This window comes from Anarrhichthys ocellatus, unplaced genomic scaffold (assembly GCF_004355925.1).
Source record: "Anarrhichthys ocellatus isolate YVR2014 unplaced genomic scaffold, GSC_Weel_1.0 scaffold22, whole genome shotgun sequence".
Classification (NCBI taxonomy): domain Eukaryota; kingdom Metazoa; phylum Chordata; class Actinopteri; order Perciformes; family Anarhichadidae; genus Anarrhichthys; species Anarrhichthys ocellatus.
In genome coordinates, this window is record NW_022280052.1 from 5,340,498 (window position 1) to 5,358,266 (window position 17,769).

General features: G+C 41.2%; 1 long non-coding RNA gene across 1 annotated transcript in view; it reads left to right on the plus strand.

The window, feature by feature from the left end:
• LOC116390157 (uncharacterized) overlaps positions 1-17,769 on the plus strand; it is a 28,891-nt gene that overhangs the window by 5,637 nt on the left and 5,485 nt on the right. The window contains exons 2-3 of the long non-coding RNA XR_004213145.1: positions 6,361-6,477; positions 16,226-16,334. This is a non-coding gene — a long non-coding RNA (uncharacterized LOC116390157). The remainder of the gene's footprint in view (positions 1-6,360; positions 6,478-16,225; positions 16,335-17,769) is intronic.

Consider the following 17,769-nt stretch of genomic DNA (forward strand, 5'->3'; position numbering starts at 1 on the left):
GGCGCCCGCCGGGGGTAGGGGGGGGGGGGGCAGGAATGGCGGAACAAAAGCGCCGCGATCCCAGTTGAAAGAAATCATTTGCACAATTTTATGAAAGCTGTATTTGTCCGGTCGGATAGTTCTATCAAAGCCTAACAGCCACCGTGGAGCGCGATTTAAATGACAGGGTGTGCTACAAAGCCGACAAGGTGTCGGGTTAGAGTCATTTGTCAGCTGAACGCTCTCCAGGTAAATGCAGATTATGCGCTCTCGAGTATTTCTTTCTCTTTCTTAAAGAAGTCTAATTTCTACAGATGGCTCTGAGCTGACACCAGCGCTGCCAGAGCTTCTGTTCTCGCAGCTAAGCTTGTACAACATTTATGTGGTGAAGTTGAAAAGACATGGCTACAATTTACTCCTGTAAATTCATCCCTGGAAAAACTAGCTCAGTGCACATTTTTAAATGTATTTATTTCAAAAGCAACTCTCTTTTCTTAAAACTTTTAAAACTTTAAATAGCAGGGTGGTAAACGTGCATTGGATGAGAGTTCAGGTAAGTGCTCAGGACATCTAATAAGAGGATGAAAGCAATTTCTCAGGTTGAGACATGCTTTTTTTACTTGTAGTGCAGACAAAAGGAGATTGGCCTCAACCCATATCTGCTGTTTTCGGTTTCAGAACCCCCACAGTATTTCCTGGTGACTCACTTCTTTCCAAGCCATTTAGGCTGGAAAACTTCCTAAGGAAGAACCACACATATTCTGGGTTTTATCGTCGATGAGGGACCATTGGGCATAATGAAGTTCTGTTTCTCAGCATGAGTTTGGGAGGCTCATGATTACAAATGCTTCTCTCATTGTCTCCCATCATCTCCTGCCTAATTGAAGACAATATAACGAGACAATGGGGTCTCGCTCATCATTCTGCATCAATGGCATGCTCTATGGAACGTGCCAGTCTGTTAAAAGCGGGATGTTTATAATGGGAGGGGTGTGTGTCTGTATGGATACTTGCATACGATTGAGCTTGTTTAATGTGGACCAAGAAGATGGACAATTAAACAACAGCTCCCCGGGGGGAGGGTTCATTTTTGTCAGCTTTCCCACTTCATGGCCGCCCGCTCTTGTAAACTCTCTTGGATGTGTCTGGGTCATGCATTAGGGGGTGGGGTGAGGTTTTGTAGGCGGGAAGGGGAGTGGGCGGGGTTCTGCCTCTGGAGAGGTTGTCTCAGATGATTAGGACAGCCGAGTGGGGAGAGTCCCTCAGTGCCTGGCCTCCTTCACCTCCCTAATATGTTCTGAATAAGTCCCCCTCCGCTGTGCGTTTGTTGTGGGGTTTGTTGGGGGGGGATTATGTCTGGCTGTGGTTTAGGAGTGTTTGTCATCTGCCCCCTCGAGGCCTGCACCGGCTTCTTTGTCTGAGCATCGGGCGTCGGTACAATGTCGAATCACACAATGTGGCTATGCAATCAGGGCATCTCGGATTAGGAACTGACACAGGATTTCATGTCTGTATTTTTCTTTTTCAGTAACTTGTTTTTAACTTTACTTTTCCCAATACACAGCTTTGTTTTTGTATTAATTGCATATTAATGCTTATTTTCAGTCATTTCAATGCAGATGAGACATTTGTCAGCCCATTCTGTAGTCACATTTTGTATTTTTCATTCATATCCGCAGATGATTTTGTGTGATATAAATGTGATGCAGTATGAGGATATTCTCAGAACAGGAGAGGTTAGGGAGAAGCACACTTGATGTATCCGTACACAATGTGTTATGAGTCGCTCAAAACGAGCTCTGCCATTTTACACCGACGTTCAACAGTCATGCAGAGAAGAATCCATCACAGAAGAGGAAGCAATGCTCGTTTTTTTGCAGACACATCAATAAACCAGAATGCTTTGCAGCCACAGTGTGCATCTTTGCTAATCTATGATTGCTAGCGTGAGAAATCAATCAATCACTTTTAACAGCTTTTTTTTCTAATTTGAACAGTGAGGCACTAAGGCATTGTTGTTTGCCCATTCTGACAATGCTATCACTAATGTTCTTGATGCGTGAAGGCTGTTGAAAAGCATATTAAGACATGGAGGGCACCCATAAAAGAAAAAAATATAGATGTGTAACAGTATAGAAGATTTTATCTTTGAATCAACGCGTAATACTTTCTTTATATCAGTTTATATATATATATATATATATATATATATATATATATAGTAGCCTATTCCTGTTGCTCGCGTAGTCTGGAATTCAGTTTAATGGTCTCAAAGGTGTTTCTATGGTTTCACACAGTGCATCTCTGTAAGAAATTTGGAAGAAAGATTCATTCATCTCCGCACAATGGCTAACAAAGAGGGCACTGAGCCCTGGCCAAATATCACGAGTGACATTGAAAACAAACAAAATTGTCTCGCGGCATACTGAGGAGGCAAAACCTCCCAATGACTGATAACAGTTCTGGAGAATTTAAGCGCAGTGGGAGAAAAGGTTTCTGTGGCTTTGCATTCAAGTCACATGGCCATTTGGAGCACCAGGAAATGGCACACATTCCTCCTTCTCAGTAACAAAATAAACCCAAATCTAGCTTCCTTCTATTTCTGCACAGTGACATCCACAATTTCAATGTTAATTTCTCCGCTTGAGATTGTAAAATTGATTTAGTGTCTTGATTTCACTGCACTTTGAGGACAGTGAAATTGGGTGTCATTATTATTCAAATTGGGTGTCAAACCCAATGCAATGAAAATTGATGGTGTCCGTAAAAGCATGCCCGTATTCCTCCATAATAACTATTTATAGAACATAACGTGCACTTAAGTGTTTTGAAACCATGTGTTTCTATAGTCAAATCTATAGTTTTTGTGAATTGTTTGAGTAATGGAAGCACAACACAAACATCCATACAGGTTCAAAGCCTCTCCAGCTCAACCATATTTCCATAAAGGTTAGCAAAAATGTAAAAGTATCTAAGTTTGGGTGTCCTGAATCATATTGTGACTCATATGAACTCTGTGCCTCTTCAGTCTCAGCTATTCTCAAGCCGAACTTACTGCTTACTCTGACTCACAAACGTACAACGCAATGACTAATCATGTCTCAATATACAATTGGTTATAATGTACACTCTCCAAAGGTGTACCTTCCTACAGATGAGTAAATGCTCCAGCTTTTGATGACACCCAACAACCATTTTTGATCACTTCAGCCTTCACATGCTCTTATGAGTGACTGTTTCAGGTGTTTCTCTTACAGCTGTGAGAGTCTCACAGGTTTTTACTTGACAGATGATATTTCCAACAATGAAAAGATCTGCGGCGGCTGCCTGTGGACGTTGTTTTCACTTCATTTGACTGGGCCTGAAGGTATATTAAAACCAGTTTTGTAAACATTTTTGAATAAGCCCTTGAGACATTTTTTTATAGCCGGGGTTTTAAGTAGTGTGTGTCTGTTGAGGGTGAGGGAGTAAGTAATTACAGTTTGTGTGTGTGTGTGTGTGTGTGTGTGTGTCTTCCTGGGTTCAGGGTGAAAGTCTCATCTGACCCACAGAAAAATGTTCTTTCGTGCTTTTTTTAGCCTGGTATTACATTGTAGTAGACAGAGAATGTGGTATCAAAGCAGTTTAAATCTCAACGTGAGTTTGGCAGATATTCAACACTTCTAAAATTAGTTGCACCTCTTCCCACCACCCAGAGTTCTCAAAAAGTGAGAAAATAGCCAAATTAATTGAATTTTGCTTTCACAGAAACATCTTCTTCTGAGACGTGGAAGAGGTTGTAGGAGCTTAGGGTTAAAACACTGGAAAATATATCAGCATATGCAAATCAGCTATGAAATGGAGTCTTTTTCTGGTGGTACAAGAAAGCAAATCTAGTGCGGATGATCTCTGTGTGGGCAGAAAGCCTTGAAGGTTTGCGTCATGTCTGCCGCATTCTCCCCGAGGGCATTCAGCCTCCTTACATGCAGAAACGCACACACACACACACGCAAGCCATCGTTTTTCCTCGCAGCGCGGCAGGAGTCTGTCTTCATCCGTCCTATTGATTGATGAAGCAGGCGCGGCGGGGTGTCCAGGAGAGGCAGGAGTCTAGATCAAGGCTGTGTGCTGCATCACTGGCAGCCACAGCACGCACACACACATTAGCGCTCATGCTCACACACTTTTTTTTGTCACCGTTTCCATCATGTTCTCTCTGTGTCTGTCACATTAGACACAGGCAGCCATGACACAAGCGTACACATGCATACTGAGAGACATGACATTCACAGCAGTGCTGACACACACAAGTTGTCATAGCTTACAAAGACGACATATCACACTTACACACACACACACACACACGATGAATTAGCATGGCTTGGCTGTGCGTGCGCGTAAGCTGGTCAGATTTTTTCTATAAACATGTTTTTAGATTAGTTTGAGTTAATGATCTGATTGCCTTGGAGCTGCCACTATGTTTGTTTGTTTGTGTGTGTGTGTGTGTGTGTGTGTGTGTGTGTGTGCACGTGTTTTTGGCCAAGGGGAAAAGGCAATGCTCTACTGCGCTGTCAACCTCACTTCCAAATGAGACATGCTCGAGGCACCGTTAGACTGGTATTTATGCTATTAGGGAGCTGGGTTTTGCAGTGGTACCAGAACGAAACAGCTAAAATTATGTTTTGACTAACCTCAATGGGGAGGTTCAGTATTTTTCCTTGCATAAATGGGAAATTGCAACTTGTGTACTCAAAGCCTATTTTTACAAATCACCTTTGGAATATCACGCACAATGTTTCTGAGCCATGTAAATTTAAAAGCCAAGGAATAGAGCTTGTCCTTTCAGTGCAGAAATAAAAATACACAGTCAGTTTCTTTTTTTTTCTTCTCTTCATCTTTACTTTGGTGTTTAAAGTTAACTTCCCACTCCAAACCAGAAATAGTCCTCTGCAAACAACTTTCTTCAACTCTCAGTCAACCGCAGTCGGTGGGTTCAATGAGGGTGTAGTCCCTCCAACCCCACCACACTCCTCCCCTCAAACACACCCTGAGGAGACCCTCTCGTATAATGCTGAATGGACCAAAAAGTAATGGAATGAAAGAGAGAGGACAAAGAATAACTGAAAAATGACTGTAAGACCCCTCCTTTTTTATCCCCCTCCATCCATCCTCTGGCGTTCCTGCCGAGGCTTGCCTCCGTCCCCGACAACCAGCATCGTCCGGGGCAGGGCGAGGGGGCAAGAAGAGAGGAGGGGGAGGAGGGCAAACAAAGGAGCACTGTTGCTGGCTCGCTGGGGTTGTGCGGAGGGTCGACACCAGGCTAGGGGGGTGCGGGTGGAGTGGTACAGACGGAGCGAGACAGAAGGTTTATCATTAAGAATAGAGATTAAAATGAATGGGAGGGGAGCAGGGGTGTCTGTTCTGCTCACAGTAATAAAGAGGCCAGGCAGTGCCAGTCATTTTTTCACACGCATGCAGACACACTCTCACACACACACACACACACACACACACACACACACAATCTTAGTAATGCTGCAGTGTGAGTGAGTGTGAGAGACAGGAGGGACGGGGATGGTTCATTGTTTCTTCACCATTGTACAATATTTGCTTAACCCTCATGCTTTATCTGTGCAGCTGTATGCTACAAATGAGATGGGGCGAAAAGCATGTATGTGTGTGTGATGGCTGCTGTCACAGCTGTTAGCAATTTCATCAGTGCACTGTAAGACACCACCTTCACACACACACACAGACACCAATGTACGAAGCGGTCTGGCCAAGATAAAATCGTTCTCCGAGCGGGACAATTGCACGTCAACTTAGCTAAACAAAAATTGAATGTTGAAATGGACACAATGACAAGTAGGTATGCAAACTGTAAATGGCGATCATGCAGCCATGAAGGAGCATAATAATGGCTTTCAATGGCTCCTTTTTTGCCTCTGCTCGTCTGTGCTCCCTGACCCCAACTTGAACCTCATTCCTCCTTGCATTGAGCAATCTTTCTCCACTCTGCAAATACAACACTAGTTGTAGGCGCTGAACATTGCTCATGTTTTCAACTGTGTTTTTAAAATAGTCACCCAACGCGTGGGATGAAATACAGCATAGTAAAATACATCTTTACTTTAAATGTTTGTGCAAGCACAGGTTTTTTTTATATCATGAACTGCATCGATTTGTTACCTCTGCGCCCATCTTCTTCATACATTCTTTCTACATGCTGGGTCAACTGTTTTGAAAGATAACTGAATTTTAGAGGGAGTAACTGGAATCCGACAAGGCCCAACTCTATGAATGGAGTGTTCTATATGTGTTTATTTTTTCTGACGTGTGGTGCTAACAGTTTGGTAATGGTTTTGTTTCCCTTTTCTGTCTTTTTTTTCTGGTCTATAAAAGGAGCTGGCGTGTGAAGAAAAAAACTGAACGAGTGCTAACAGCCTTAGCCTTCGTCGCAGAGGGAAGAAAAGGGGAAGCTGAAGAGCAAATGAGGAAAAGACGAGCGATGAAAGAGAGGTAAGAGAGCTTGGTTTGCCCCGTGGGTTACACATTGTCTTGTGTGTCTGTCCTCTGTTGCCCTTCCACCTGACTGTCAGCTGTGTACCTGGTGTGGGTTTGTTGTTTGCATGCATGCGTGTGTGTTTTTGTTATGTGTTTGAGTGCATCTGTGTTTGTCTTTGTGTGTGTCTCTGGCATAAAGCCACAGCTGTCCTGTGGAGTCACCTGCTGCATCCATCTTCTACATAGTTTCTCTCTATCTTTTTTTCAGTTTTATACATAATTATGTCTCTTCGACACTGTTTCATGTTATCACGACTGTAGCCAACCAATAGATGAAACCTTTTCTTCAGTATCATACATCAGCTTGACGTCCACATCGAAGTGCTTTCTCTCTGAACAAAGCTACAGAAGACCAGTCTTTTTTTTTTTTTGCACACGAACATCTTTAGTTTCCTTAAACATTAAATAGGCAATTTGCATCACTTTGCATGAAGGACCCATTGACACTAAAACAATTCATATCTACCCAAAGCAATGGAAGTTGTTAGAAAATACAAAACCTTTGAATTTCATGTATTCTTTGGTCATGAATATTGATTATTGGTCCAAAAAGTGTTATAATATGTAAACATCTTCATCAGTATTGATCTTACATCTGTGCACAAACGCCACCTGTGTTATCTCAGACAATTAGTCCATCCCTATTTTGTATTGAAACAAAGAGAATCAATTTCATGTTGTGGGGATTTTCCAGCATCCATTACAATTTTTAAAAGTCCAACATTGTAGGGATATAGGTAGTAAAAAATATATGAAAGCATCACCTTTAAGTAAAGCATAGCCAAAAGGCAAAAACACAAGAGTAATACTGGGAAAAGAGCCTCCTTATTGTTTTACCTGTTTCACCGGTTCCCAAAGCGAGCAGTCTCTCAGAGACTAATCTTCTCACTCTGTGTGAGGCTGACAGCAGCAGAATATCATTTTCTACCATGCAGGCACAGCCCGGATGGCTGCCACCGTACACAGATAGGGGGATGGTTAAGAAGGAGAGGCAGTGTGAGGAAAGGAAAATGTTGTTTTTCTCAGTCCTTGTCATCCTCCCTTCTGATGAGACTTTCTTCCACCTCAACCCTCCACCCAGAGGTTTCAATAGCAATTGTGGGATTTCTTTTTGTTAAAGCCCTTTTTAGATTCAGTCCAGGGAGTCATAGTAGGTCCAGAACACTTCATGCAAGAGATCATTCCTACTTTTCCCTCTTTATCCTTCCATAAATATAGGTCATTTACAGTATATTGTGTTATTATCTTTTTGCGTTAGTATCATTATTTTTAGAATCTTTTTTTTCTTTCACTTTGGTTATTTGTTTTTTCTGCCATTTCCTTTCTAAAGATTGCACTCTTTTCTTTTTTTTCTTCCTTCTTTCCTTAGAGCACCAGCATTGTGAAAGCTTCCATGAATCAGATAAATGTTAAAATACTATCATGATACAACAAAAGGCAACATGGGAATGCAAAAATGCACATTTAGGGTTCAATGTTCAGGACACTCAGAAACACTGGCAGTGATGAACCTTTGACTCTTACACTACATGACATAAAACTGACTGCCTTGCAAATGTCCTTTTTCCATCACTTACAACACAAACTGTACCTAACTATAATGTTCGGCAGAAGACAGAACAAATTCAATTCAGCTTATTTCAGTTCAGCTCAACTCTTTTCAATTAACCCAGTCCAGTCCAACTCAATTCTCTTTTCTATTTGTTCTGTCTTTCACTCTCACTCACTTACTTTGTCTGCCTGCGCCGTCCAATCTTCGGCCTATTCTCACATTTTCACCTCCCTCTAAGTCTTTCTCTCAGTACACTGCTGTTGCATTGCCCAATATTTCTACAGTCCACAACCACCAAAAAAAAGGGCATTCCACCATTTTAAAAGACAGGAGATGATGACAAAAGAGATTAGGAGGGTTGTCGGGTTCAGAGGAATGGTTTAAAAACGGGAAACTATCCACTGAGGGATTGTCTCATGCCAAAAGTACTCCATTTCAATGATTAGAATTCCCCACATTTCAAATCTATGTCCAAATCACCCCAGTTGGACAAGACAAAGCTGTGTTTAAATGGAACTTTTTTATAGGGAAAAATGCCTTCTCCTTGTTCTTTCATCATTCTTTTGATGGATGTACAATACATCAACCAACAGGGATTAGTGGAGTCATACGTTAGATACACAACCCCATTGTGTTTGGAACGGGTCAAATGATGCAAGTGCAGTCTGGGGAAGAAAGAAAGGAAAAAGGTGGAGGATGTTGTAAGCAAGTGTCCAGACATGCCACTGCTCTTTCTTCTCCCCCCCTTTTTCCTCTCTAGTGTGTTTGCCCTCTGTGCTGGTGGAAGAAGGTCTTTCAGGAGCAGCCGAGTCTGTCTAAGCTCGCTTTAAATGCTGCAGGACTCAAGAAGTACCATGGTTCTCTTTTGGTGTCCATTTGTGCGCACGGAGGCAGGGTTGCAAGGCTGAAGCCACAATGTGTCACACGGTTTCATATTTCAAAAAAACGCATATGTGGAAATGACAGACAAATGAGTCACTCCGTCAACTCATATTGATTCACTGCAGGACAGCGGGACAGAGCGAGTAATTGTCAGTTTCACGCTCACACAAAATAACCGGCAAATGATGGACGGTGATTTACAATGGTGAGGGGGGTGGGGGGACATGCTCAGTTGGGGAGCAGGCATAAAAGCCTGATGGACAAGTGTCGAAAATGGTAACATTTGTGTCCGCACAAAGGAAAGCATAGAACAGCAGAGTGCTCCTCTATCGAAGCCTTTCCCCCATCAGCAAAGACACCCACCAACCACCAGAGGATTAAAGATTAGAACGGGAGCTTGTATTGAGTTTGAAGCCACAGCAGTTTCAAAATGACTGGATGGATGGTTGGATGAAAGATTGATGAGCATGAGGGGGCAGATATAGAACAAATTCAACGGAGAAAGACTGTGGTGGGCAGACACGATTTCAAAGAGAGTAGGAATCTACAAGAAAGGGAAAGAGATGTTGGTGGAGAAGATTTCAACGTGAGCATGAGAGAATTATCCATGAGAGACGACCACAAAGAGGAAAGTTAGTGTAGAAGTGGTAAATAGATAATGGGGGTGAGTGCCGATAGAGTGATGCCTCGAATGTCTTTATGAAGTCATAAAATGCTGCACTTCGTGGCTTCTCTAATTGGGGGGGGGGGGGTCTTGATTCTACTTGCCTACTAAATCTGGTCTCAAAATCCTCTCTGCTTGGACTTCGGGGCTTTCTTTTGGATTGCTATGAGAGGACGGTTTATGTTAGAATATTTTTTTATTGTTCCTTTGCTTAAGATTGAAGTCGAGAAAGAATACATAGAGAGAGAAATTAAAAATAAATGGGAGTGGGAAGTTCTGTACTTTAATGATCCCCTTAGAGTTATCTGGCTGGAAAATAAAGGGGAATAGGGAATAATTGAAAGGGGAATAAGGAGGGCAATCCAAAGACAGAGATTGAAGAGTGAAAATTGCAATGTACTTCTATGCTATTCTGAAGATAACCTCTTGAAAATAGAGCTGAGAAAAAACACAGTTAGAGAGAGAGGGATTTTGTTTTTGACTCAAAACGTTTGCTTACTTGAGGGTTAGAGTTTGAGGCAGAGTAACAGAGTCTTCAGAGGCAGAGACGTGAACAGTACACACTCATTCTAAGCTATTCCCTCCTTACCTGCAGATTTGCTTCAATGGAAAAGCCATTAATATCAATATTTGTTTCAAATGAGACAACATTAATTTAAAAACCGTGACAGACTAATGAAATGTTTTGGAGCATGAATCATAAAAGATAGCAGACAGAAAATGGTCCCTGCCAAAAATGAGAGCCTTTAACTACATCCAGATATTTTACATTAAGGCTAAACAGATGTCTAGAGTTTTGATGGATGTGTCTGTGGCCAGAATAGTAGAATTAAATAGCTCACAGACAAAAGAACAATGTCATCTCTATTTAATATCTAAGGACATAACTTTTCAAACGCTCAAACAGATTAAAATGCGGCATAAATGCCATAAAGTAACTGCTATTGCACGTTTAAATCATTGTATATTGTAATCTTGCAGTTTGCAATCTTTAACGGTCTACTTTCATTGTCGCTGTTTTTCCCTTTACATCCAGTCACCCTATGTGCTGTATATGCAAAATGAATGATAATTTCAGGCATTGTGATTTTTCATTCCAAAATGTAGATTCCAGGGTTCATTTTAATCTTTTGTCAGTGACTTATACTAAGTTCATGAGCCGTGCACCAAACTTTAGCTTATTTTGATGGCGGGAGCACAGGGGTGTATTGTGTCTCCACTTGCCAATCTACAGGAGCTGTATAACAGTTGCCTTTTTTGTGCTGGGTTTTTATCAGTGGGTGAGAGAATGAAAAGGAGTCAAACGCAGCGCCCTAAGCTTTCCATAATGCGTCCCGAGAGGAGACAAAGGCCCGCATTCACTGCTGGGTGTCGATAAGACCTATCATTAGTCTGCCATTGGAGGTATTACCAACACACACAAACACACTTATGTGCACACACATACACAGAGTGCAGTAGGGTACTTATTCCTCTACCCATTCTCTCTTTCCACATAAACGCGTGCATAAATATCCGTGTGCGTGCCAGAAGAGTAGAAGAGGGAGCCAGGCTCGACTTTGAATTGAATAAAGGCAGAAGAGTGGGACCCCCTGCCACTTACTCATCACTGCAGTATTCGCTCAGCCTCCTATGGCCACTGAGCTGTACCTCTTCTGAGTATGCATGTGTGTTCCTCCATATGTGGCTGCAACTTAAAGTAGCTGATGCTACAACAAGCTAGCAATAACGAAAGATTGAAGCTCTGTAACTTATTTTTTTAATTTGTTCATTTGCGATGAAGAACCTTAATGTTAAGCTATTGAAAAACTCCTTTTCCAAGGTTCGTTCTATAGCCATGTTAGATGAATGGTGTTTTTTTTTGCCATGAAATTGCTTTATATGAGTAACCATTATCCAGAGTAATGATTACTTTTACACATGTGTTTTTGTTATATTGTATTTATTTTACTTGCTTGTTTTGTCATGTTTTCTGAAGTAAAGCAGACCACGAGACTGACAAAATCTACAAAATGCAGTTACAAGGTCAAAGGAAGCTGCCGCTGTCTTGATGATAAAACTCCTTGTTTACAGTAAAAATACCAAAGTCTCAGAATGAATGTGGTATTGACTAATTGATGATAAAACGCTACACATAGTACATCAGTTAACAAGACAGGAGTAAAATTAGGTGAAGAGGAGTGTGGTTGGATTTCCTATTAGGGTTGTATTGTGTGTATGTGTGCGTTTACACTCGGGAGGCCGACGGCACTGCCGTCTGGGTCCCAAGTAGATGATGGACCATAGCTCGTATTCTCATTCACTCATTCTCATTAGCTCAGCTCATGGGAATATATGAGGTTACTTAACTTGCCTTGCTATTCCCGGCCAAACGGCAAGTGTTGACACAGGGTCATTAGCCTCACTGCTTGGAACAAATGACCTTCGATACCATCTCCGCTAAAATACAACAGCAGCAGATTAACCCCTCGATCCTCGGTGGATAGCATATTAAAAACACTAGGAAGGAGGTGTAATAACCAATTTGTTTATTTTTAGCCTCATCCATCTTAAAATAGCTCTTTTGTGCTAGTGTTCCTCTGGGTTTTTTTTTGCAGCCCCTTTCTTTTTTTGGGGGGCTTGGGATCTCATTGCACTTCAGCTAAACATCACAGTTGTTTGCCTGAAAACAAAAACCGCAGAAAGAGAAGTGGGCAGAGGATCAAAGCCGTTGGAGGATTTGTCCGTCAGATAGCCGCTGGGGTCCTGCCTGTGTAGACTATCTCTCTATGTCTTCGTGTCTCTCTCTGGACATCAATAGGTTTCCCCCTCACACTGCCAGTTGAAAATTATAGATCGTAAAAAGAGCAGTGCAGTCACAACAACCTCCTCCCTGGAGCAGACGCCGCTTTATTACAATGTGCGGGTGTCACGCATTGACTTTTCCTCTCTTTCATCTAAGCGCCTGGCTTTGTGCAGGTTTGGATATTATCGTTATTTCATCTGACCTGTTTTGATATGGTAAACAACTCATCCCCTTGATTGTATTTTGTTATCACAAGAACTTCTGCAGGACCTTTGAAAGGCTGTGATAAGTCAGGGTACAGGAGGAGATAATCCAACTATAAACAATATAAAATCAGATTGTCTTTGTCAAAAAAAATTACTCACAGTGCTGAATAGGTTTATTTCCATCTTAGGTCAATGTTTTCACCAAAGAGTTATTTCCATAAGGCCTCTGTGAGGTTTGTGGCCTGTTGGTCAGATGTCTGTTTTGGGCAGAAAGACACGCCCAGAGGATGGATATAATTAAGACTAGTGACTTTTTTTTTGTGAGTAAGGAGAGTGTTTGGGTAACTGCTCTGGGTGGTCTAGCTCTACATGCCTGTGCTAGTTTTACGAAAAACAGGCACAATATGGTAAGAACACAGACATATTGTGATTAAGCACAAAGATCAGTGCATATAGTATGTTCAGACATAAAAGGTAAAGAAATGCTAACAGTCATGTCACTTGTTTCCTTGTCTGGTACGCCTGTTGGTTGTTTGGACATGGCGCAGCAGATTTAAATCAACGTCTGACTTGATCAAAGCAGTTGGCAGACACACCTGACATTCATAGAGGTAGACATACACTTACAGATGATTCCTTTACTTCACAAAGAACAGCTGTGTGTCAGTGCCCTCTGCATTTCATCACAGAACCAACTTTAGCAACTTTTAACATCAGGCTATTTATCTGGAAGACTCTACTGATTATCTTCCATTTCAACCCTGGGTGGCCAAGTGGAAGTTGAACTCTTAACTCTTGCAGTGTTTGTGTTGATTTTTGCCCAGGACCACAAGTACACAATTAGCCAAATTGAAAGGGGGTGTTCATCAAGTTCTTGCTGGGTTTATTTGCTTGACCCTACATTCTCTCTAGCAGTCAGTAGAGAAAACCATCACCTGTGCTACTAGAAATGAGGGGTTTGCACCAGTTTTGTACGACTTCAGGCAAACTGCTTTGTCATTCTTCTGATACATACTGAATAACGCTAATGCTAACCACGGAATGAATGTTAAAGCACAGTTTGTCTTATAAAAAAAAAAAATGCATCTAACTTGCTCACACTCTTCTTTTCTGACACATTTTCCAAGACTACCGTTACGTTGTGGAAGATGAACAAAAACTGCAAGGCCAGTCAACCCCGCAACAAACACTATCTCGATTAATGGCGTCTTCTCGTTAACACATAAACACCGTGTGTAGGCCTACCGTCGAACCCGTCCATTAATTTGCAACATCCTTCTTTCCATTCCTGTGAATTGGCTCATTTAGCCGGCAGAGAGAACAAAGATCTTTTATTGTTGCATTTTGTTTTGAGGGCTGCCTAAACATGTGGGTGGTCCCGGGTTTTTTTTTTTTCTTCAATGTACTGAGAAGCACATGGATCTGTTAATGAGTATAAATTGGTGACTCCGTTATGACTGAGGTGCCCTCCCTGGTTTCAGCAAGTCTGCTTACTGGAGTAGAGAAAAGGAGGGATGGGAGAGGGAGAGGGCGAAAACAACGAGGGAGAAATGGAGAGGTGGGAGAGATATGATGCAGGAGATGGTTAAAAATAAACAGTGATTGTAGGAAGAAACATACCATAGAAAAGAGCAGTAGCTGAAGGATACATTTCCTTGGCAAGACATGAGTAGTAAATTGCATGTATATTGTGGCAGATGCAGGCAATTGAACGGAGTGGAACTTTAGAAAAAGATGCGAGGGGGGAAGTTCTCAGGCGGCATAAAAGGCTTAATTTCTCCCTCAGCTGTGGCAAGCAGCTTTCCTGTGCGGCCCTGTTTCACTATATTTAACATCAAAGTGAAGTATGAACAATTGAGGCAATTTTCCATCTGGCCAAGGTCAATCATTGTTCTTTCTCTGTGAATGTAGATCCGGCTAAGAAGAATTCAGAGGAACCATATCTCACTTTCAAGTGTATGTTAGCAAGCAACTTTTTGGACAGACTTTTCATCTTTTTGTCTGTGCTTTCATTTACAACTTTTCAAACTGTACATTTAATATTCTCGGAATTTTCAGGTCCATTTATTACAGCTATGGTGTTATTTTTCAAGCATGTGGTTTTGTTACAGCTGTGTCTAGACTGCATTAAATAATACATGGGACTCACTGCATGTAATATGAAGCATACTGTATTACTACTACAATGTCAAGGTTGAAGTTGGCCTCGGACTCTTTCCAGAAATGTGTCGTTTGGGATCATGGGCGTGGTCCTGGATCACATCTAAGCTTCAAATCTCCACTGTTTACAATGTTTACGCAAACCAAAAATGGAACTGGTTAGGACCTACATAGCATGCTTAAAAAACAGCAAATTTAGATTACTAGTTCATGCCACATCTAATTATGACCTTTCACTAGAGTTTTTTGCCAAGGACCAAATGCTTGAAGCAAAGAAGTTAAAAGGACTCTGATAGACTTCTTAAAACCACAAACAGCAGGGTGCTCAAAGAAATCATTAACGGCCAAAGTAGCTAAAAACACGATCAATATGTCTTGATGCACCAGGTTTTCTTTTGTACTCTAAATGATGTTAACTGTAAATTAATACCATGAACAGATTATACCACCATTCACTTCAGAGTTTAATACAGCAAAAAAAAAAAAACACCAATTTTAATATGTAGACTTTAACACACAAAAGAAAGAATTGACCAAGAGAATAATGGTTGCTGCCTGAAATTGACTTTTCTCTCCCCTTTCTTGTTGTATCACTCGGGTAGAGAAGAATAGCATCAGAAAGACTTTAAACACATCGACACTGTTATATCCTTTTTTACACTGATGCCCTTATAATACTCTGCGCTTGACGTCCACTTGAAAATAAGTTAAATGCATTTGTTAGTTTTCTAATTTTCTAGTTTATACACTAAATATCTTTTTAAACCACAGCAAATCATGTATAGGTTTAGTTGAATAGCATCTAGTCAACTTAAGATGTTATTCTCATTCTGTCTCAGCCTCAACGTGCGGTGGGCATGTCAGACACCAGTTCTATATAATACATTACAGTCAGTGCTGTCATTATCTGAGGAATTCCTTATTGTGTTAAGGGAACCACATAAAAGCACATTAGTGACATCTTAGCTTTATTAGAAGAGACATAACAGCCATCGATCGCAACACACTATCACTTGGAATTTGTATCTACGTCTGATTTTACAAAGTGCCTTCAAAGGCTGATTTCATATTTTTGTGTTAGCAGGGCTCTTGCTGTTGAGGCGTCACGGTATTTTTTCTTCAAACCACCTTAACTACTTCCAAACTTTTTTGTTTGTTTTTTAAGAGGAATCGTGTGTTAATGTACACACACACGGCGGCTGCTTGTCATTGTTTCTCAAGACCACCCAGAATCCAAATAGGAATTGGGTCGCGTGTGAGTAAGTTTGTTGTACATACGACATGAAAGTGCAGACTTATTACAACTAATACTGCTGTACACATCAGTCAGTGCTGTTAAATAATGTCAGTGCACATCACCGTGTGACATGCGTGTTTAATGTAATAACATGGTTTACCAAACAACACCTGAATTTATCCTGTGCTTTCTTCTCCTCTGTTTGTATTCTGTCCAGGTCCAGACATGAAAGACGCATGCATTCACAGACACGCATTCAAAGGCACCTAGAGTCTGTCTGCGATCTACCACCTCCCTGCCACACACACACACACACGCCTGTTACGGTAAGAATCAGAGACCACCGAGTTAGGGGGATAATAATGGTGTGAATGTGAGGAAACAAGCTCATTATCCACTGCTATTTCGTCCTCTGAGTAATTTCAAAGACAAATTGACTACTTGTATTCCAAAATGCTCTAATTTCGCTAATTAAAAGAAATTGAGTTGAAACTGAATTCAGTAATTTAACCTCTAAAAATGAGTTTGCTAGCGTGTGCTAATAAATAGTCTATGAAAAGAATGTCTACTATCAAATTTGAATTGCTCATTTTCGAAAAAAACGTTTATTTATGCAAAGTAATTTTCATTAAAATTGTATGCTGTCATGCATGCCATTTTGTGTGTGTCTGTGTGTGTGCATGCACAAAGACTGCTTCATTTTTCTATTTCCATAAGTCAAAACCAATCTCCACGGGTCATGTTTAACAGCCGCACCACATATACCACAAACCCCCTTATGCAACCCCCCTTTACCCACCCTGTGCCCCTCCCAGGCTTCCCAGCATCCTGCTTCGCCCTCTATCCAAAAAACAACAACATGCGTGCTGAAATTACAGTGCGTGAGGCGGCACTTCCCTTCCTTTAACTCGCTGTATTTGCCCTTCTGTTCTTATCTTTTTCTCATTCCGCTACTGTTTTGAAAGGGTTCAAGGTTTATTTTGATGTTCATTAAACTGTCTAACAGCTGCCCATACTTCATTTGCATCTGTAGTTACAGTGACTAAAGTTCACACTGAGGTTAACAAGGTATTAATGCAGTTCTTGGACTGTTTTTTTGGCTTTCCTAAATTACATTTAGGATGATAGTTTGTCCCAGTGAACCTTTACGTATGTGAACTGTTTTGAACACAATAGCTAATAAGTAAAGAACAAACATGTTTAATTTGCATTGATCCTTCCAGTATGTATCCAGATTATCATATTGATTTATGCAAAAAAAAGGGGGTCTTGTGGCCTAAATTTCCTTTTCTCCCAAGGTCACAATTGGTTGTTTTAATACATACAAGAATACTTGACTAGACATCGTGAGTAATGGCCAGAAAAGACAGAGAAAAAGATGGAGTGCCACCAACAAAGGCTCAAACATTAAATCCATCAATGTTTATTTGTGATAAAACTGACCTTGAAAAGTATACAGCATAAAAACATTACAGCATAGCAGTTTGATCTTTGAAACATAATTAAATCCATAAATGAAAGAACAAATTCTCGGATCGCTGCGTGTATGAAAGCTAGCAGAAAGCAGCCCCATCCTCATAGTTTCTAGCTTCAGGTTAACTGACGCTCTCACAGCAACCACGGTACTCACCAGCTGTAATGACACACTCCATCAATTCGGCTTTGCCTGCGCAAGGCTAGCTTGGTTAACAGTCGGCCGAGGTGCAGCATGAGAGTGTGTGTGTGTGTGTGTGTGTGTGTGTGTGTGTGTGTGTGTGTGTG